We start from the raw sequence: 22,329 nt of genomic DNA, 5'->3' as shown, positions 1-22,329 counted from the left end.
GGTTTTACCAAGGGATAGCAGGCACAACCAAATATTCTTAGATGAGAAAAATTGTTGGAACATCTCCAAATAGAACTTCAAAGGGAGATCTATCATGTAAAACTAGTGTGGGCATTTTATTAATCAAGTAAGATGCAGTTTGGACAACATAGGACCAGAAAGAATATGGTAACTTGGCATTCTGCAATAAGGTGATAGTTGTTTTTATAAGGTGTCTATGTTTTCTCTCAGCCAATACATTTTGTTCAAGAGTATATGGATATGACTTCTGATGAATGATACCTTTATCTTTAAGAAATGATTGAAACTGTTTGCTAACATACTCCCTCCCATCACTTTGTAAAATCTGAATAAAGTTTGAGAACTGAGTTTGAACATATTTGTAAAAAGAAACAAACACAGAACACAAGTCACTTTTATTGATTAATGGAAAAATCCAACAATGCCTTGTACATTCACCAACAAAGATCACATAGTTCCTATATCCATCTACTGAAATACAAGGAAAAGGGCCCCAAAGGTCACTATGTATAGTTTGGAAGGGTTGTACAGACTTATTGACACTGTGGTGAAAGGGAAGTTTACAAAAGTTGCCTTGTAGACAACTGTGACACATGACAAGTGAAGAAACCTGTTTACATTGTAATGAGCTTTATGTAACATCAATGCAACAATCTTATTTGTAGGGTGTCCTAATCTATGATGCCAAGTAGAAGATAGTACTAGCTGACCAAGATATGTGACAATAAATTTTGTGTCAATTTTGGAACATAGAGCACTGAATTTAAGTTTATTGGTTTCACTCTTTATTAATAACAGATTTACCAACATGTGATACTAATAAACCTTCACCATTGCCAGTTTGAATGGTTTCATTAGTTGGATAAGGAGTTGCCAAAGACATGTTAGACATATATGCAATCATGTGATTTGTTGCACCAGAATCAGTGAGACATACTTGAGCTAGATTATGAGATGTGGATGCATAAGTTGGTTGAACTGCAGTATGCATAACTTGTATAGAAGATTGCTGAGACTGATAGTGCTGAAATGTAAAGTGTCCAAATGACTGAGAAAACATCTGAGGATAATTCTAATGGAAACCAGCACCAATAAAATTTGGACCTTTGTCATTATAGAAACAGTACCATGTGGTATGATTTGTTTTTCCATAGATGTGACATTTTGATCTCTCATGGGGCTTAAAACCATAAAATGGAGCAATATAACCTTCACCGTTGCACAGTTAACAGGTAGGAATAAGAGGTGCAGATGGTGAATAGTAGTATGAAGTTGGGGATTGACCAAGAACACCTGGAGTTGGTGTAGGCAACACATGAGTTTGTGTATAAAACTGTTGTCTTGGATTAAATGATCTGTGACCTTGATTGAATTTTCCCTTGTCGTTGTTTCTATTAAAAGACTTGTTGATGCAAAAAATCAGTGAGGACTTTGTTACAAAAGAAAGTGTTAAGTTTATGACCTTCACTAGATTGCTCCGGTCACTAGTGTGGATAAGTATGTAAATGGATAGAGACAGGGAAGCAAATACAAGATGTACGTGGTTCACCCAGATTGGCTACGTCTATGGAGTAAAGGAGTTCTCATTAATTGTGAAGGGTTTACACAAATACATAGGTTCAAGCTCTCCTTTTGTGAGTACTAGTGAATGATTTAGTACAAGTGACATTTCGGAAATATTGTGAGAGAATGATCTCTATTTATAGAAGAGAGTTTCTAGTTTCATTCTAACATTGACACATGTCATGTTGTGATTGGCTTATGATGTTGACACGTGTCGCGCTATGATTGGCATCTGATGTCGACAAGTGTCGCGCTGTGATTGACCTCCTGGTTGGAGGGAAACTCTTCTGGGTCCTTGATGGTATAACGTTAACCGGTGCTCAGTAGTTTCAGGATTGATCAAGTATGGTACAAACAGTGCTCCCCTAACTTCCCGAGTGAGAGAAGCTCCTCGATTGAGGACTTGCAAGATCCAAGTCATTGAGTAATCACGAAACTTCTAAGTACCGAAGTGTGGTATCATTTTCACTTGCCTTATCTGTCTCATATATAGATGTGGCATCTTCTTTGGAAGTACTTTTCCTCCATCCAGGGTTGGTATCTTTAACCGATGAAGATGCACAAGGTAATGTATCAATTTCACTTGAAGCTTACTTGTAGTTTCGGGCTTGGTCAAGTGCGATACAAACCCTATAGTAGGAGTCCCCCAAGTCGCCGAGCTAGGAGATTTGCCGAATGAGGTAACAGACAAGGTAAGCAATTAGACTTCCAAGCAAGCAACCTGGATCGGAGGTTCAACTTCAGCTTCTGGTTGATTGTTCTCCTTCTCCTTGTGTCGTAAACATCAACAAGGATAAGAAGAAGCAAATGGAGAAAAGATGATATGAAATACTTTTGCTTTTGAAGAAGTAACTTTCCACAGGCTTATTTCTTGAACAAGGTTTGAGGGTTTTCTGGTTTCTTCCAGAGTATAAAGCCGACTCAAGAATTTGAGGGTCAAAATAAGTCCATCAAATCTAAAGTACGTTCGACCCTAATGATATGTGATACTTTTGTTGTTGACAAAGTATTGGATGTATCGGCACGTGTTCTATTACGCTTGTCTCCACATGCTTCCTTGTATCCTTCTCACTTGCCATATTTGTTCCTCAGACAGATGTGTTATCTTTTCTGGAAACATAAGATGTTGAAGATGAGTACTCAAGAGCAATGCCAGGTAAGTAATCAGGCAAGGGGTTGCAGGCAGTCAGTTCCTGACTGGAAGCTTGATTCTAAGTGCTGACTGATTGCTCTCTTTCTTCTTGTCTTGCAGGTAAGAACAAGGCCAAAGGAAAAGATAGGGAAACAGCATGATATGGGATACTCTTGCTTTTAACCCTGATGATATGAGATACTCTTGCTCTGGTGTGGCTTGTTTGCAGATGTATTATCGGGAGGAAAAGAAGCTGAGTATTTCGAGAGACTTTTCTGAGAGTGCCCTCTCGGATGTGAAGAAAAGTTGAGCATTTTCTTTTATTTGCAGGTCTGCCTGGCTGTGAAGGATGAAGGTCGACATATATAGGAGTCTCCCTAACAACAAGTAGTAGTGCTATTCCTTTACCCTTTTTGGTCATAGCAATGTAGTGGGAGCTGCAAGCTTCACGTGTTTTAACTTTGTTAGAGCACTTTGAAAAAGTGATCTGTGGTATTTGGAAGCTGATGTTGCGTGTGAAGATTACAGACAAGCTTTATCCAAGAAAATCTGGCTCTCGAAGTTCGGAGAGCGGTGCCTCTTCTGTTTTCGAACAAGCAATCTTGTCGGGGATCTGGCTCTCGAGATTTAGAGAACGGTGCCTCTTTGATTTTTGAGAAAGAAATCCTGTTGGGAGTCTGACTCTTGAGATTTAGAGAGCAGTGTCTCTTCAATTTTTGAGAAAGTAATCCTGTTAAGAGTCTGGCTCTCGAGATTCAGAGGGAGGTGCCTCTTTGATTTTTGAGCACGTAATCCTGTTGGGAGTCTGGCTCTCGAGATTTGGAGAGTGGTGCCTCTTTGATTTTTGAGAAAGCAATCTTGTTGGGAGTCCGACTCTTGAGATTCGGAAAGCAGTGTCTCTTCGATTTTTGAGAAAGTAATCATGTTGGGAATCTGGCTATTGAGATTCGGAGAACGGTGCCTATTCAATTTTTGAGCAAGCAATCTTGTTGGGAGTGTTTTCTCGAATGTGAGTAAAGGTTGAAGATTTTTGCCAGTCTGCCTTGCCACGGAGCACGGAGCACGGAGGTTGACACACATTGACACTTTCTAGTTATGAAGCAGTGGTGCTGTTCCTTTACCCTTGTGGGTAATAGTAGGGTAACTGGACCTTCAAAATTTATGTGTCTAACCTTTGTTAGAGATCGTTGGCAAAGTTATCTGTGGTACCCGAGGAGCTGATGTTGCGTGTGGAAAGTGGTGCCTCTTCGGAATCCGGAGAGTGGTGCCTCTTCGATTTTTGAACCAACGGCCCTGTTGCCCTTTCTTTTATAAGATCACCAATTATGTGCAAGAGGTACATTCAGAGAGTTATTGCTTGTAGGAATTTTCCCCTTACTTCAGAGATTTATTGCACCTCATTTCTCCTTCATCATTTCTGAGAATGTCTGGCCCATCCGACCGACGTTTTGACTTGAACTTTGGTGAACAGACAACCATGCCTTCTCAAGACAACATATGGCGCCCATCCTTTTTATCCCCTATTGGTCTTCTTACCGTTGAGGACTCTGTGATGAAGAATGATATGACCGCTGCGGTAGTGGCCAAGAACCTTCTGACTACTAAAGATAACAGACTACTTTCCAAACGGTCTGATGAGTTAGCTGTTAAGGATTCTCTGGCTCTTAGTGTTCAGTATGCAGGTTTTGTGTCTAATATGGCCTAACGCTTATTTGCTCAAACCCGCCAAGTTGAATCATTGGCAGCTGAAGTGATAAGTCTCAAACAGGAGATCAGAGGGCTCAAGCATGAGAATAAACAGTTGCACAGGCTCGCACATAACTATGCTACAAACATGAAGAGGAAGCTCGACCAGCTGCAGGAATCTGATGGTCAGATTTTACTTGATCATCAGAGGTTTTTGGGTTTGTTCCAAAGGCATTTATTGCCTTCGTCTTATGGGGTTGTACTGCGTAATGAAGCTCCAAATGATCAACCTTCGGTGCCTCATTCTTCTGGGGTTCTGCCTAGTACTGAGGATCCGAATAATCACCCTCTAGTGCTTCTTCTTTCTAGAGCTCTGCCGACTGCTGAGACTTTTCCTGAGCAACCTTTGTGAAGGCTCCATCTTGTTTGTTTATTTTGATTCATGTATATGTACATATTTGTAACTTATCAGAGATATCAATAAACAAGTTTTGCTTCATTTCAACATATTGTGTTAAATACACCAAGGCATTCTTCACTAGGTTCTTTGAATTTTTCCTTTTGTTGAAGCTTGTATGTTGAAGCTTTGTGACTGAAGCATGTAGGTTGAGGTAGTGCTCCCTTAATTTCCCGAGAGAGGAAAACTTCTCGTTTAGAGACTTGAAAAATCCAAGTCATTGAGTGGTCGTGAGACTTCCGAGTATCAAGGTGCAGTAGCATATGGTAGGAGTCCCCCAAGTCTCCGGTCGAGGGAGTTGACGAGTGAGGCATTTCCTTTCTAAGTGGTAGCCTAAAACTCCATCTTCATATATATTTTTTATGACAGTTGTTAGGCCTTAAGAAGAGGAGGCCTAGGCAATTTTTTTTTTCAATTTTTTTTTTCGAATTTTTGAATTTTTCGAATTTCTGAATATATATATATATATATATATATATATATATATTAAAGCTTTGGTGTTGAAGCTTTGTAGGTGAAGCTTTGAGGTTGAAGCTTTGTTGGGTACCATGAATTGATTTTGCTTCACACTATCTTGATCAAGCTTTTATGGGTGAAGCTTTTGTGGGTGAAGCTTTTGTGGTGGGGGAAGCTTTGTGGTGGGGAAGCTTTTGTGGGTGAAACTTTTGTGGGTGATGCTTTTGTGGTGGGGAAAGCTTTGTGGTGGTGAAGCTTTTGTGGGTGAAGCTTTTGTGGTGGGGGAAGCTTTGTGGTGGGGAAGCTTTTGTGGGTGAAACTTTTGTGGGTGATGCTTTTGTGGTGGGGGAAGCTTTGTGGTGGTGAAGCTTTTGTGGGTGAAGCTTTGTGGTGGTGAAGCTTTTGTGGGTGAAGCTTTTGTGGTGGGTGAAGCTTTTATGGGTGAAGCTTTTGTAGTGGGTGAAGCTTTTGTGGGTGAAGCTTTTGTAGATGAAGCTATTGTGGGTGAAACTTTTATAGGTGAAGTTTTGGAGTTGAAGCTTTGTAGGTGAAGCTTTGGAGTTAAAGCTTTTGTTGGGTACCATGAATTGATTTTGCTTCACATTATCTTGATCAAGATAGTGTGAAGCTTTTGAGAATTTGTAGTTGTCCTCCATTGATGAAGCTTTTGTTGGTGAAACTTTTGTGGTGAAGCTTTGTTGGGTACCACAAATTGATTTTGCTTCACACTATCTTGATCAATATAGTGTGAAGCTTTTGAGAATTTGAAGTTGTCCTCCATTGATGAAGCTTTGTTGAATTTCCTAATTTTTTTTTTTGGGAAACTAGAAATTTGAAAATGTGGGAGAGACAACATATACAAATTTTTCTTCCACACTATTGAGCAAGATATTGTGATGCAAGTCTCACCTTGTAGTAGTCGAAGGTTTGGATGAACCATATAAATTGAATTTGCTTCGCACAGTCTTGAATTTGCTTCGAAGGTTTGAGAATTGTAGTTGCCATCCATTGATGAAGCTTTTGTTGGCACTATAAATTGGTTTTGCTTCACACTTTCTTGATCAAAAGTGTGTGAAGCTTTTGAGAATTGTGGTTGAAATCCTTTGATGAAGCTTTTATTGGCACCATAAATTGGTTTTGCTTCACACTGTCTTGATCAAGAGTGTGTGAAGCTTTTGAGAATTGTGGTTGCCCTCCATTGATGAAGCTCTTGTTGGCACCATAAATTGGTTTGCTTCACACTGTCTTGATCAAGAGTGTGTGAAGCTTTTGAGAATTATGGTTGCCCTCCATTGATGAAGCTCTTATTGGCACCATAAATTGGTTTTGCTTCACAATGTCTTGATGAAGAGTGTGTGAAGCTTTTGAGAATTGTGGTTAAACTCCTTTGATGAAGCTTTTGTTGGCACCATAAATTGGTTTTGCTTCAAACTGTCTTGGTCAAGAGTGTGTGAAGCTTTTGAGATTGTGGTTGCCCCCCATTGATGAAGTTCTTGTTGGCACCATAAATTGGTTTTGCTTCACACTGTCTTGATCAAGAGTGTGTGAAGCTTTCTACGAGTTGTAGTATTTGCATTGTTACAGAGGGGAAATGTCTGAAGCAGATGTAAGAGGGCTGAATTGCTTAATCTTTGTATGCCATGCACTGAAGTTGTTGTTGGCTTGCAATAAGACTTTGTTGGTGACTATAACTCTTGTTGGGCATAAGTGCTCCCCTAGTTGAGTTGTCAAGCTTGAGGGTTTTTGATTATTTGTGAATGCTAGGAGTTCACATGTACAAGTTGTACCACTCGTCTTTTGGTAGGTGGAATGAATGGTGAGTTGTTTTCATCACGTAGTTGGTGGTACGAAGATGAGTTGCTTCTTCACCTGGTTGGTGGCATGAGTGGCAAGTTGCCAAATGATATTAGAGTACAGGTTGTACATTTCATCACCTGGTTGGTGGCATGAAGGAGAGTACGAGTTATACATTTTATCACCTGGTTGGTGGCATGAATATGAGTTCCTTCTTCACCTAGTTGGTGGCATGAGTGGCAAGTTGCCAAATGATATTAGAGTACGGGTTGTACATTTCATCACCTAGTTGGTGGCATGAAAGAGAGTACGGGTTGTACATTTCATCACCTGGTTGGTGGCATGAAGATGAGTTCCTTCTTCACCTGGTTGGTGGTATGAGTGGCAAGTTGCCAAATGATATTGGAGTACGGGTTGTACATTTCATCACCAGGTTGGTGGCACGAAGATGAGTTCCTTCTTCACCTGGTTGGTGGCATGAGTGGCAAGTTGCCAAATGATATTAGAGTACGGGTTGTACATTTCATCACATGGTTGGTGGCTTGAAGAAGAGTACGGGTTGTACATTTCATCACCTGGTTCGTGGCATGAAGATGAGTTCCTTCTTCACCTGGTTGGTGGCATGAGTGGCAAGTTACCAAATGATATTAGAGTACATGTTGTACATTTCATCACCTGGTTGGTGGCACGAAGATGAGTTCATTCTTCACCTGGTTGGTGGCATGAGTGGCAAGTTGCCAAATGATATTAGAGTACGGGTTGTACATTTTATCACCTGGTTGGTGGCATGAAGGAGAGTACGAGTTGTACATTTCATCACCTGGTTGGTGGCATGAAGATGAGTTCCTTCTTTACCTGGTTGGTGGCATGAGTGGTAAGTTGCCAAATGATATTATAGTACGAGTTGTACATTTCATCACCTGGTTAGTGGCATGAAGGAGAGTACGGTTTGTACATTTATCACCTGGTTGGTGGCATGAAGATGAGTTCCTTCTTCACATTTCATCACCTGGTTGGTGAGAATAAGGGCAAGGTGTCGAGGCACATTGTAGCAAGTGTCGAAGACACAAAGTATGTTGAACCCTTTCGAAGCAGAGTTGGCTTATGTATGGATGTGTTGGAATGTATGATGTTTATGTATGAATGTGTTGGAATGTATAATGTTTATGTATGAATGTGTTGGAATGTATGATGTTTATGTTGATTGATATGAGTGATGCTTATGAATATTTTGCTATGCCTGAAGGGATCCATGCTTTTGATATGTGAACCATGTTGGTTGTAAGACTTAGTATCACATACTTTGTGTCAAAGTATGCATGTTGAAGCTCTGAGTTGGAGTATAAAGGTAGGTCAGCGTAGACCAAGTGTTCCAGTGCTAGGAACGCAAAAGACTCAGAAGAAGTTGTCTGAATTCCTTCTTCTTTAAATATTTGCCGAATGGCTTGTGTGACAAAAGATCTTAAGCAGTTGAGGGTCAAAACATTTGTAATGTGTATGGCTTTTTATGATAACATTTCCTTCAGTACCTAGTCTTCCACTTTAAAAGAGTGAGGCTTGGCCCCATAGTCATAATAGTATATGGTACGTTCACCCCTGGTTGTCTTGATACGAACTTTTATCCCTCTTATTGTAATGGGCTTGTTGAGAGTAAAAATCCTTCCTCTTACCAAGAGACAGATACGTTTGGTGACTTAACAAGTATCTAAATAAGGCAGAAGATGATGCAATGGGTGTCTGAATGGCCAAGATCTCCTCACTTGGTAGAACTTGACTTCCGCTTCCCATTTGTTGATAGGGGTTAACCATATGAGGGTTCCCTTGGTATGTCCTTGCTTCGGTGGAGGCGTGGTTATAATTATGTGCCATCACCTCAGAGTAAGTCTTCTAAGTGTTGGCATTGATCATGTACTTGAAGAAACAATCACGTAGGCCTGCCGTGAAGGCCTTGAGGGCGGTCTTGTCATCTGCCTTCTAGAGAATACTCATGGCTGAAGCGACCGGCATACTATCGTAGTGACTCGTCCGACTTCTAGCGAATAGTGTACAAGTCATCTGTAGAATGCAAGCGATTGGTCTAAAAGATGTGTTGAGAAACAAACCATTTCCTCAGTTCCTCAAATGAGTCTACTGTCTCAGGTGGAAGACAGCAATACTAGTTTAGAGCTCCGCCAGAAATGATGGAGGGGAAGAGAAGACATCGCTCTTCGTCGGTGTGCATCTCATATGCCATGGTGGACTCAAAGAGGTTAAGATGTTCAATTGGGTCCTCACTTCCAGTTTATAGTTGTAAACCAAGCTTTTGTTTTGTCTTTGCTTGAAGGGGGTGTCAATGATCCTTCTTGTGAGAGGGCCAGGCCTGGGTTGGTTCCAGTAAGGTATCTCGGCCTGACGTTCGGCCTTCAACTTGTTTACTTCCTCAAAGAGCTGTAGGATAAGGGGGTCTTGAGTGGAGTCATGTAACACTGGAATTTTCTTTCGTAAGTCTCCATCGCCTCTTGGAAGTAGGAAAGTTTGAGCAAGGGCGTGTGGTTTTTTCTTGGACTCGCCGTACTGACTTCTAGGGCGAGTCTGTCGGAATACCTCAGAGTCCCCCGTACCTTCATGTTCATCTGTGAACTGTCGTTCCTTCCCTAGATTGACAGTTGGCCTAGGTCGTGGGATGAGACCGAGTCTTTCAGAAACCCTTGGGTCATTGATCTTCGAGCATCTGTGGAAGGGATTCTCTTGATGTTGCTTTCAGAAGTATCGGTAGTCATGATAAACGACTTTCTATCCTTCCAACCCTTCTGCAATGAGGTGTCTTCCTCCACTTCTTCTACTTCAGGTCGAAGCATTTACGTTAAGAGAAGTCTCATGTTGATCAATGTTTTGATGATTAGCTCGCTCCTCATCAGGGATACCCATGTCGAAGGGAGGTGACCCTCCATGTTGTGGGGCACCCAGATGATGGTTGATGTCCACAGGGGCAACGAGCCCGCATGTTTGAGTACACCTAGTTTCGTGAAGCGTTTCAAAGAGCTTCTCATACTGCTCCTGGAGGACCTCATTCTTCATTGCTATCTTATTGTTCTGAGCTTCTAGCTCATCGACTTTAGCTTGAAGAACAACCTTTTTTCCTTCATTCTTTCGTTGCTTCGCACTGGGTGCAGGAGGGGTATCATTCTGCGTGCTGTGGCTTCCTTTGCTCCCTATATTGGAGAGGGATGCCTGGTCAAAAGAGAGTGTACGAATGGTGGAAACCAGCTTGGCAAAGTTGAAGAAAGTGGGAATAAGTGTCGTTCCCATAGCCGGCACCAAATGTTGATGCACAAAATCAGTGAGGACTTTGGTACAACAGAAAGTGTTAAGTTTATAACATTCGCTAGATTGCTCCGGTCACTAGTGTGGATAAGTATGTAAATGGATAGAGACATGGAAGCAAACACAAGATGTACGTGGTTCACCCAGATTGGCTACGTCCACGAAGTAAAGGAGTTCTCATTAATTGTGAAGGGTTTACATAAGTACATAGGTTCAAGCTCTCATTTTGTGAGTACTAGTGAATGATTTAGTACAAATGACATTTGGAAATATTGTGAGAGAATGATCTCTATTTATATAAGAGAGTTTCTAGTTTCATTCTGACATTGACACGTGTCGTATTGTGATTGGCTTCTGATGTTGACACGTGTCGTGCTATGATTGTCTTCTGATGTCGACAAGTATCGCGCTGTGATTGGCCTCCTAGTTAGAGGGAAACTTTTCTGGGTCCTTGACGGTATAACGTTGACCGGTGCTCAGTAGTTTCGGGATTGGTCAAGTATGGTACAAACAAGACTTATAACCTCCATTAATATAGGAGGATTGGCCATGAGAACCATTAGACCGCTGAAATGTTAGTGCTTGAGACATATTAGGTGCAGAGTTAGCAACCATAATAGTGAGATAGGATGGTGCAGCAGAGATATTATCCACAATACTTTCTTCAGCCAGTAACTGAGATCGAAATTCTTTAAGAGTAATAACACTCTCTTTACCCCTAACCACACATCGAAATGTATTATATTTAGGAGGGAGTCCTTTCAAAGCTAGAATTACAATGTCCTCATCAGCAAAATACACACTTGTAGCTGCCAAGTAATCCCTAGCCTATTTGATTTTATGCAAATACTGACTTATAGTATCAGACCCTTTTCTGTTGTTCTGCAAATTTGACTTCATTTGGAAAATGCTAGTTCTTGACGCAATGGAAAGTTGTTCTTTTAGGCGAATCCAAAGATCTTTAAAGCTTTTACTATCAATCGCACAAGACATAGCAATAGGAGACAACGTCGCAGTAACTAACAAGTTGCATAACATCCCTATCATGCATTTTCCATACTAGCAATTCCTCACATTCCACAGAAGTAGAAGAATCAGAATAGATTATACTAGATTCAACAAAGATAGTAGTAGTAGGGTAGGGATTGAAGCCATGAACAAATCCCATAATTTCATTGCTTTCCAACATGAGTTGCATTTGAAAATGCCAATTCAAGTAGTTTGAATCATCTAATTTCACGTTTACAGACGTAGATATCGTAGAAATTAGAGTCGTGATTGGAGATTGAAGAATCTGAAGTTGTGCTGCAGTCACCATTGTTGCAGTAGAGAGCTGAATCAAATCATTGTGCGAAGAAGAAAGTCACTAAGAACTAATCACAAACACTTGGACTATACAATCCAGAGAAATGCAGAGGAAAGATCGATCACAAATCAAGATTGAACCAAACCCTAGAAAATGAGGGTTTTCAAGAAGACGAAGAATCCTTGAGGAGCAATAAACAGAAATTAGAAGCAACCGAAGACAGATTCAAAGATAGTGGAAGAAAGAAAACATCGAAGTATCAGTGCAAGCATCAGAGGCAATTGATACCATGATAACCATATTGATTGAAGATCTTTGATCTATGTAATGAAGAACATTTTTTAGAGAGAGAGAGAAGAGAGAAATGTATATTCTTTTCTTAATAACCAATTAATACAAGGTACAACACTATTTACACACAACAATCATAACTACCTGACAAATATAACTCCTAATCTTATGACAAGTGTAACAATCTTACACTCACTAACTCATACTCTAACATATACCACGTATAATACTCAACGAAATGTATAATATACAAATGTAGGATTATAAATGCGTATTAGATTTTAAATGTTCCATAAAGCAAAGCTTAGAAAATCCCCCCAAAGAAAGAGTGGGTGGATGGTAGGCGAATTGCCTAATAATGATATCTCACTCGAGCACCATCATTGTCTCTCATTTTAGATCATGCCAAGAACATACTTCCATAATCTTCTGGCCATCAGAGCTTTTTGCATAATTTACGATGATGCTCGAACTTAAACCATTTTTAGGACATATGGCATGCCATGCAAATTAAAGACTGGTCAAAGATAAGTACCATCAACCAACTAATATTATGGTTTAGTAGTATTCTCTTTTTATAAGTGATAGGTCTTAAGATCGACTTACATAATCTCTATTGAGTTCGTTATCTAATTATAATGGCTAGCATTTTGTAACCTTACTCAATCTTCCTCCCATAAAAAATAGAATACAGTGTTGCATCAACAATAAATAAATAAGCATAATCTGCTTAAATGCTAATATGTGTTAGAAGGTATTCATCTCTCAATCTCTAGCTCTCCAATTTATTTTATTTTGACTTTTAATCTTTACATTGTTTATGTATTCAGTTATGCTCTCTAGATCACACAAGTTTCCTCTACTACTATAATCCTTTAGTCCATATATATTATTTTCTAACTTTGGTATTTTATCATTGTTAATAAAATTAATTTGTGTGAAAAAAATGTGTAAGAGTAATCTAAGAAGGGCATCATTTAAAATTTTGCCCCGGGCATTTGAAAACTCAGAACATGGCCCTGTTAAATGGGAAGGGGGAAGGGAGTGGATTTGTAACTTTGTAGTGCTTTTAATCTTTACAAATGGTATTGTGCATTAGTGAAAAGCAGGTTTTTACCTCAATGCCACATATATCTGGCAGCTAAAGAAGGAGCACAGCTTTATACGTTGCTTTGAATTGCAAAAATAATTATTGGCAAGCAATAAGCAAAACTTAGAGCAAATGGAAAAGTTTGTACATATTGCTTTTCCCTTTTGCTTCAAAATTATTGTTCGTGCTTAAAGAGACTTTAGAGTTCATGCTTGCTTTTTGGCCACCTAGAATGAGTTGTTTGTATACGCATCCAAAGCCAAAACTCGGGCTGTCCAAAATATACTGCTCATCCGCAAAGCAAATAATAGAGATAGAATTCCATTAGCATTGGGAACTCCCAAACTCAAACCTCTTACTTCAATCATGAAACACAACAATTTAATTGTCCACCAAACTCCAAGGAGAGTGACTTATAAGAAATGGGTGTCAGTGAACCACATCACTTAACGTTTTAGTTTAATAACGCATTATTATGTGTAAGTTTTTTTTTACATGATAAAACATTATTAGACCAAAATAGCACACTCGCAGTGATCCAATTCTAATTAAGTTGCTCTCAACTCCACGGTTAAAACTATGTACCACCCATGAGTTTTAAGCTCAACTATTGATATTACGAGGGATGAGGAGGGGTTTGGATAAATACTAGAACCAAATAATTGCAAAAGTAAACTATCAAGGGCTAAAAAGGAATGAATCTTTCCTACAAATAATTTTGAATCAATATCCTTTTGTGAGTCTTTGTTATGAAGGAATTAAAAAGCAACCGGCTGCGACAACTGACAGAGGTTTGGTGCATGGATAGGTATGGTAGCCTTAATTAGTACTATTTTATTTGTTTTGGACCAACTTTATGTACGATCTAAAATTTCCTTGAAACGACTTCTTAGTTTTTAGCAAATGGGAGCATGATTCTTAGCACTCACAAATTAAAATATGAAAATTAATGAAAATAACATGAAAATTTGAAATTTTAATGATAAAGATAAAATAAAAAGTAAAGTAAATAATGTTAGCATAAAAGGAAGGGTTAGGATAGTGACAGGTGTCATTATCAGAGTAGAGAAGATTTAGTTAATTATAAGGAGATTGTATTTATATATAAAGTAGTGGGTGTAAACAGATGTAAGTGTGTGTGAAAATATACAAAGAAATATCTTTTCTCTCTCTCTCCACTTCCTCTTTCTATACTCTCTCGGTACGTTTCTCCATTGCTGCTCTCTCTGTACTTTTCTCCATCGCTGTTATCATGGTATCATCGCCAGCAAAGGGTAACACCATCGTCGGTTTCTGATTCCTGTGCTTCCGCTCGGTTTTCTTGGTAGTAGTCGCTTTCGGTGCTTGGGGTTTTTTAGTTGGTGTTTTGCAGATCTCAGTTGGTTGCTGAAACCCTAGACCCAAATTTGGGGATTTCTTGTTTTCTGTAAGTCGATGGTTGTTATGCTTGTAATTTCTTCGTTAATTGTTGCTCTTCTGTGTTGATTGTTAGTGCTGTGTGGTCGCTTTCTCAGTACGGTTCTTGTTGAAGTTGCATTGTTGCTGAAGTCGAATTGTTGGTGCTTGTGGTTCTTGATGCAATTTCTCTTTGCATAAGTATTGTATTGAAGATCTGTGTTGTCGAATTGTTTTTCGTTGAAGAATTGTGTTGGTGAATTGTGGTCAGTTGGCTTGAATTGGTTTTTCTTTGTCTTGACGATCAAATTGATCTGTTGCAGCTCTTATCATGGTGACTGTTGCTCAATTAGCCCTTACTTAATCCCCAATTTCTTCGTTGATTCCTAGTGTTGGTAATATTGTCACTGTGAAATTGGATGATTCCAATTATGTTACCTGGAACTTTCAAATGGGACTTCTTTTAGAGGGTAATGGGATTTTTGGTTTTGTGGATGGCTCTATTCCTTGCCCGGACAAATATCATAGTTCCGATTCTGAGGAAGAAACTGTTCTCACTTCCCACACTGTTACTGATGATTACAAAGTGTGGAAGATTCATGATAAAGCTCTTATGACACTTATCACTGCTACATTGTCTACTGCTGCCATATCCTGTGTTATTGGTTGTTGTAGTTCACAAGAAATGTGGAGTAATCTAAGGGAACGATTCTCTAATATGACTAGAACTAGTATTGTTCAAATGAAGATTGATTTGCAGAACATTAAGAAAGGGTCAGAGTCTATTGATCTATATCTGCAGCGTATCAAGGATTGTCGGGATCAACTTGCTGTTGTTGGTGTCCATATATCAGATGAGGATATTGTCATTGTTGCTCTCAAAGGTCTTCCTCCTGAGTTTAATATTATTAAGGCAGTTATAAGAATCTTGTGTCTTTAAAAGAGCTGAGATCACAATTGAAAGCTGAAGAGGCCACTTTGGAAGAAGTTATTAAACAGGCTCCTATCATGTCTGCCATGTATGCTTCCAATTCCATCTATGATGTTGGAGGATCATCTGGTGGTGCAGCACACCCTTCTTCTCAGAATGCATTTAGTGGATCATCTCAGTCCATGTTACAATCAATGCCTTTTGAACATCATATGCTTCCGATGCATACTCCTCTTGCTTTTGTGTCTCAGAATGGTTCAGGAACTTATAATAACTTCAGGGGGACTAACTTCAAATCAAAGGGGAAAGGAAAGAGGTTTTACACTCATTTTCAGCAACCTCAACAACCTGGTGCTCCATTTCCACATCAGTCTTCTTCACCTCAGTTTTAGGGCTCTTCTTTTCAGTCTTCTAACTCCCCTATGGCTACTGAGCAAGTGTATCAACCTATTCATCTCTGTCAAATATGCAATAGGAAAGGTCACAGTGCTTTTCATTGTTTTCAAACAAGGTGTCAAATCTGTAATCGGAAAGGGCATACAGCTGCAACTTGTTTTGACAGAAATAGTGGTCCTTCTCCACTGATGGCTCCTCCATTTTATTCATCCCCATCAACTCCTCAGCAGTTCCCGTCTTCTGGTTCTCCTTATTTCAGATCTCCACAGCCTCCCTTTTCTTCCCAATTTCCATCTGCACCTGTGGTTCATCCACCTCCGTTTAATCCTGCCATGATGCACTCTCAACATCAGGCTCATGTTACCATGACTGCAAGGTCTACTCCTTCTCCCTCCGCACCACAGTCAGAGTATTGGTTACTTGACTCGGGGGCAACACATCACATGACGTCTGACTTGTCCAACCTCCAAATGGCTGCTCCATATTCATCATCTGATACTATTACTGGGGCTAATGGCGCAGGTCTACAAATTGCTCATATTGGACAGTCTACTCTTTCTCTACCAACTAATAATCTTTGTTTAACATCTGTCTTACATGTTCCTCAATTATCACAACACCTATTATCTATGCATCAACTATGCAAGGATAATAATTGTAGGTGCATTGTTGATGAGTTTTCTGTGTGCATACAGGACAAAGTCACACAGAAAGTTCTGTATCAAGGCTTGAGTAACAATGTTGTCTATCCCTTACCAGTGTTGAAGTCTTCTCCGGTTTCTCCAGCAGTGTATATTGGACAAAGAATAAGTTCTGCCTTCTGGCATTGCAGGTTGGGTCATCATGCCAATCCGGTACTCAAGGCAGCTCTCATTAAAGCCGATATTTCTTTTTCTTGTACAGATTCTTCTCCTACTTGTAAAGCTTGTCTACAAGGCAAATTTACCGGTTTACCTTTTCCTTCTTTGGCTTCAAAGTCTGTTATTCCGTTTGAAGTCATTCACACAGATGTTTGGGGTCCGTCACCTAGTGTGGAGAGTATGTTGGGCTTCACTTTCAAAACTTTCTTAAGAACAAGGGTATTTTACATCATAAGTCGTGCCCTTACACACCGCAACAGAATGGGCTTGCAGAGAGAAAAAATAGGCATATTACAGAAACAGCTGTTACTCTACTTCAACAAGCTGGTCTTCCTCCTAAGTTTTGGTACCACGCATGTGCCACTGCTGTCTATCTCATTAATCGGATGCTTACTCCAGTTTTAGCCATGCAGTCACCTTTTGAAAAGTTATATAATTCTCCATCGAAGCTTGATCACTTGAAGATTTTTTGTTGTGTTTGTTATCCCTCACTGCGGCCTTATAGATCTCATAAGCTTGAACCGAAGACCAGTGAATGCATATTTTTGGGATATGCTGCTCAATATAAAGGTTTTATCTGTTTTAATCCTAAAGACAATAAACTCATTGTTTCACGGCATGTTCTCTTTGATGAATATCAGTTTCCTGCAACATTTCTGTCTCCACATAAATCTCATGGTACTCAGTCTGTGTCCATACCATCCACTGTCAATCCCAATACTTTTCATCATCCTCCATTGGTACCTGTACCATTTCCTCAAATGTTCTCTCGGGATTCGAGTTCTCTGCCTCATTCTACAGCCTGTTCTCCGGTACCCCATGAGCTTGTTTCTTCTCGTACTACTGTCTCACTACCACTGGACTCTGTGGTAGATGTGAATCCTGCTCCTCCAGTCAGCTCCGAGTTATATCCTGACATTCATATGTCTCAAGTTTCTGAGTTGCAGCAAGTCTCTATTGGAGCTGTTAATACTCATCCTATGCAGACTCGTTCAAAGTCAGGTATTTCAAAGAAAAAGACGGCATTTTCTGTTGCAGTTCAATCTGGTGATCAAGAACCTCAGTTTTACTCTGCCGCTTGTAAATTGTCTCACTGGCGAGATGCAATGCAAGAAGAAATGACTGCTCTTATGCAGCAGAACACTTGGACCTTAGTTCATCTTCCTCCATATAAGAACTTGGTTGGGTGTAAATGGATCTATAAAATAAAAAAACATCCTGATGGTACTGTTGCTCGGTACAAAGCCCGATTAATGGCTAAGGGGTTTTCCCAAGAAGCCGGGTTGGATTACTATGAGACATTTAGTCCAGTGGTTAAGCCTACCATAGTGAGACTTATTCTCTCTTTAGCTGCTTCTCATGGTTGGAAACTCAAACAGTTAGATGTTAAAAATGCCTTTTTACATGGCTTTCTTGAAAAAGAGGTTTATATGGCTCAACCTCAGGGTTTTGTTGATTCTATACACCCTGCCCATGTTTGTAAACTCCAGCGGTCTCTCTATGGGCTGAAACAGGCTCCACGGGCCTGGAATTAACGTTTTACAAAATTTCTTCTCACTTTGGGTTTTAAATCATCTTATGCTGATCCGTCCCTGTTTGTCAAACATACGCATCACTCCATTATTGTTCTTCTGTTGTACGTGGATGACATTATACTTACAGGCAGTAGTGTTGTTGAGGTTCAAACTGTGATTAATCAGTTGACTACTGAGTTTGACATGAAGGATTTGGGTCTTCTGCATTATTTTCTTGGTTTACAGATTGAGTATCACTCCAGTGGCATATTTGTTCATCAATCCAAGTATATCACTGATCTGTTACACAAGGCTGACATGTTTAATTGCAAACCGTGCATTACTCCTTGCCATCCTAATAACAAACTGTTGAATCATGGCAGTCCCTCATTCTCCGATCCTTTCAAATATCGAAGTATCATTGGGGCTCTTCAATATCTCACCTTTACTCGACAAGACATCGCCTATTCTGTGAATCAGGTCTGCCAGTTTATGCATGCTCTTCTTGTAGATCATTTTCTTGCTGTTAAACGGATTTTGCGTTACCTCCGTGGCACTATGACTTATGGTATTCGGTTTGGACCTGGATCTCTTGATATTAAAGCTTACACCGATGCGGATTGGGCTGGGGATCCCAATGACAGGCGCTCAACCACTGGTTTTGTAGTGTTTTTGGGTGTTAATCCTATCTTTTGGAGTTCCAAGAAACAACATACCATGAGTAGGTCGTCTACTGAAGCAGAGTATCGTGCTATGGCCACCACTACTGCTGAAATTGTGTGGATTCAACAATTATTAAGGGATTTGCAGATTTCTTGTTCCTCTGTTCCCCTTCTTCACTGTGATAACCTTTCAGCCATGGCATTGGCTACTAATCCTATTCTTCATTCTAAAGCTAAACATATCGAGATCGATTGTCATTTTGTTCGAGAAAGAGTTCAACAAGGGACAATCATGCTTCAGTTTGTCTCTACCACAGAACAGTGTGCTGATGTCCTCACCAAAGGATTATGTTCATCTCAGTTTAATTTTCATTGTAGCAGTCTTATGTTGGGTTCTTCCCTCCCTAAGATTAAGGGGGGATGTTAGCATAAAAGGAAGGGTTAGGATAGTGACAGGTGTCATTATCAGAGTAGAGAAGATTTAGTTAGTTATAAGGAGATTGTATTTGTATATAAAGTAGTGGGTGTAAACAGATGTAAGTGTGTGTGAAAATATACAAAGAAATATCTTTTCTCTCTCTCTCTACTTCCTCTCTCTATACTCTCTCTGTACGTTTCTCCATTGCTGCTCTCTCTGTACTTTTCTCCATCGCTGTTATCAAATAATACCATGATTGACTTTTTAATGTAAAAATATGATTTTTCGTTAAAATAAACAGTACCAGAATATTTCCGTTAAAATTCCCAATTAAAATATCACTGCTTGATTAGATAGAGAGGACAAAATATCACTACTTATATACTTAAAAACACTAATTTAGAGTATAAAATATAGGGCTACTGGATAAAATGTTAATCAACAAAATATTGTGAAAATTGTATTCACTCTTAAGTCTTATCCACATATAAAAGTCCAAATCAATGAGATCTTTTTTTACACATGATCGGGTCTCTTTAATCTAGCTAGTCTTGTTTATTATTTGTCTTGAATATAAACGACTTATTATTTCTATATTTCAATGCTTTTGATTAAACTCTAAAAATCTAATCCAATTCGTACTCAAATGATAACCTTTTATTCCATATGGCACTTTCCCACAATGACAGAAAATTATTTTGCATATGTATTATGGTGTGAGTTCAATTTTCATTGACACCGTTTCCCTAACAACTAACTATTTAACCACTAACACTTTTGTTCTTTAAAAAAAATTGTGCACTTTTATTAGGTGAATTGAGTTAATCGATCCATGGTCCGAATACCCAATACACTTACCTTTTAATTAACTCTATGCAACCAGTTACACATTCAAGTCATGAAACACTTCAAAGCAAGTCTACCTGTTTTAAGAAGGTAAGGCAAAGTAAGGGAAGGGCATGTAAGTTGCCTTATTATTTACTTTGGATACTACTTGTTTTGTAAACTTCACTCGTTTGGAAGGGGCAACGATAATGGCAAGGGATCAGGATCCTCTCCTGAGCAGATGGAGAGGATCCTCCTGACCAAGGTCATCGGACCGTTCATTTTTTATCTAACGATTATAATTATTATAACTTTTAGAGGACTCCTCTGTTTGTAACCGTTGAATAAAAAATGAACGACCCGATGAGCCTGGTCAAGAGGATCCTCTCCATCTGCTCAGGAGAGGATCCTGATCCAATGGCAAGGAGAAGTACTTACTATTCACAAATATATATATTTTTATGCTTTGAAAATAAAACGTTTGTCTAGTCCTAATAAATTATTTCAAATAAAAGACAAAAGCACATCATTACACCAAACATATTAATATTGAGTTGATGGTTGGGTATTTTATAGAATATCAATATAAAATAATCTTTTTTTGTTTAAAAATTTACCATTGGATTAATCATGGGCCCCTGGCTGTTAATTTTCAAACTAATGTAAAATTGAACGCACCAAAATATGCCACGTGTCACACGGGTAACATTTTTATATATTTTTTGGTTGGAAATCTAACAGCTTACAACAAGCCTCATCATGGAGCTATTAGGCTCTGTTGTTGGTTTGCTGCAGTAGGGCCACCGTGCTAAGACAATCGGCCACTCTCCTTTTCAGCTAGTGTGTTAAACGGGCCTGACAAAAAATAAAAAATAAAATCGTGACTAGCGTCAACATGACGTCATGCTAACTCACCTTCCCCTGGCTCAAGGCCGGACTTCTTTTGCTCGGGCACTTGAACGGGCTTTGCATGGCCCACCAATTACCTTGCAAAATTGGATCTCTAGAAGTGGTTAAATAGATTGGAGGGCATCTTTTGGTCCCTTGCCCGTGCCTTCCACCAACCGGTGGACATGCTCATAAGCATGGGTGTACTTAGCTCAAAATTTGAATCGCCAATGGCAAGTTAGAGAAAATGATGCATGTATGCTCATAAGAGCAAGTCCACCCGTTTTAGGAGGGTAAGGGTAAGGCAAGGACAACGGCAGTGAAAATTTCCTTACTATTCACTCTGAAAAATAACTACCCTTATGCAAGTTCATCCGTTTGTGAAGGGCAATGGCACTATTTACAAACATATTTTGTATGCTTTGTAAGTTTGTCTAATTTCAATAATTTATTTCAAATACAAAGCAAAAGCATTATATTACAACCGGCCAAAGATATTAAAATAATATTATTCTTAGTCATTTGAAGCATGCTTCACTGCGCATGAAACAATTTTGTATTTCGATTCCAACATTCGTGTTTTGTGAATGATCTTTTGTTGTTATAAAAATTGAACCATATTTGTGCTTGTAGGTGCCGAAAAAGAATTGTAAGACAATGCTACCTCTGTTTGGACGGCTAGAGGAATTTTTTGGTGCCTAAGGCAATAATTAACCCAATTGCCCTATCAAATTGGGCTGGCGGTAGACTTGCTTTAAGCATGGGTTGACAACCCTATCAAATTTTGATCTAGCTCGAGTTGGTCATTCAAACTCATTTTCTTCTGTGTCACCTGAACACCAATCAACCCTGTTAAGTTGTTAGAATATGAAAACTCATCGTCAACATTTGTATTTACGATTATGTATGCAATTTAACGTGCTTTGATGGTCACATCACAGTAGATGTTATCCCAAGCCCATCAGCTGAATATACAGATGAAACACTGAGCCCAAAAACTCAACTACCTAGAAAAAAAAAAAAAAAAAAAAAAAAAAAACTTTTGTAATTGTAAAATTTCAAACACGCCCACCGTGGGGCTCGAACCCACGACCACAAGGTTAAGAGCCTTGCGCTCTACCAACTGAGCTAGACGGGCTATTTGTCAAAATTTCAACTTCTACTGTAATAAATAGTTGTTGGATAAAAATCCTTGGTTTTACCCTTATAATCCTACCAGTAGATAATAGCTTTTAGGTATCGTTTGGTATGCAAATGGGACGGGACGGAACGGAGAGGGAGCAAAGATGCCCTCGGATGGAAACAAGGAGGAAGAAGAAGGAGACGGAGAGGTTATAATTT

General features: G+C 39.4%; 1 non-coding gene across 1 annotated transcript; it reads right to left on the bottom strand.

Annotated features, from left to right (window-relative positions):
* Positions 1-22,053: 22,053 nt before the first annotated feature.
* Positions 22,054-22,126, bottom strand: TRNAK-CUU (transfer RNA lysine (anticodon CUU)). Its single transcript has one exon. It is a non-coding gene; the product is annotated as a tRNA-Lys (tRNA).
* Positions 22,127-22,329: the final 203 nt, after the last annotated feature.

Source organism: Malus domestica, chromosome 09 (assembly GCF_042453785.1).
Source record: "Malus domestica chromosome 09, GDT2T_hap1".
Taxonomy (NCBI): Eukaryota; Viridiplantae; Streptophyta; class Magnoliopsida; order Rosales; family Rosaceae; genus Malus; species Malus domestica.
Note: the sequence above shows the minus strand (reverse complement) of the source record. Positions and strands in the feature narration are given on the sequence as shown.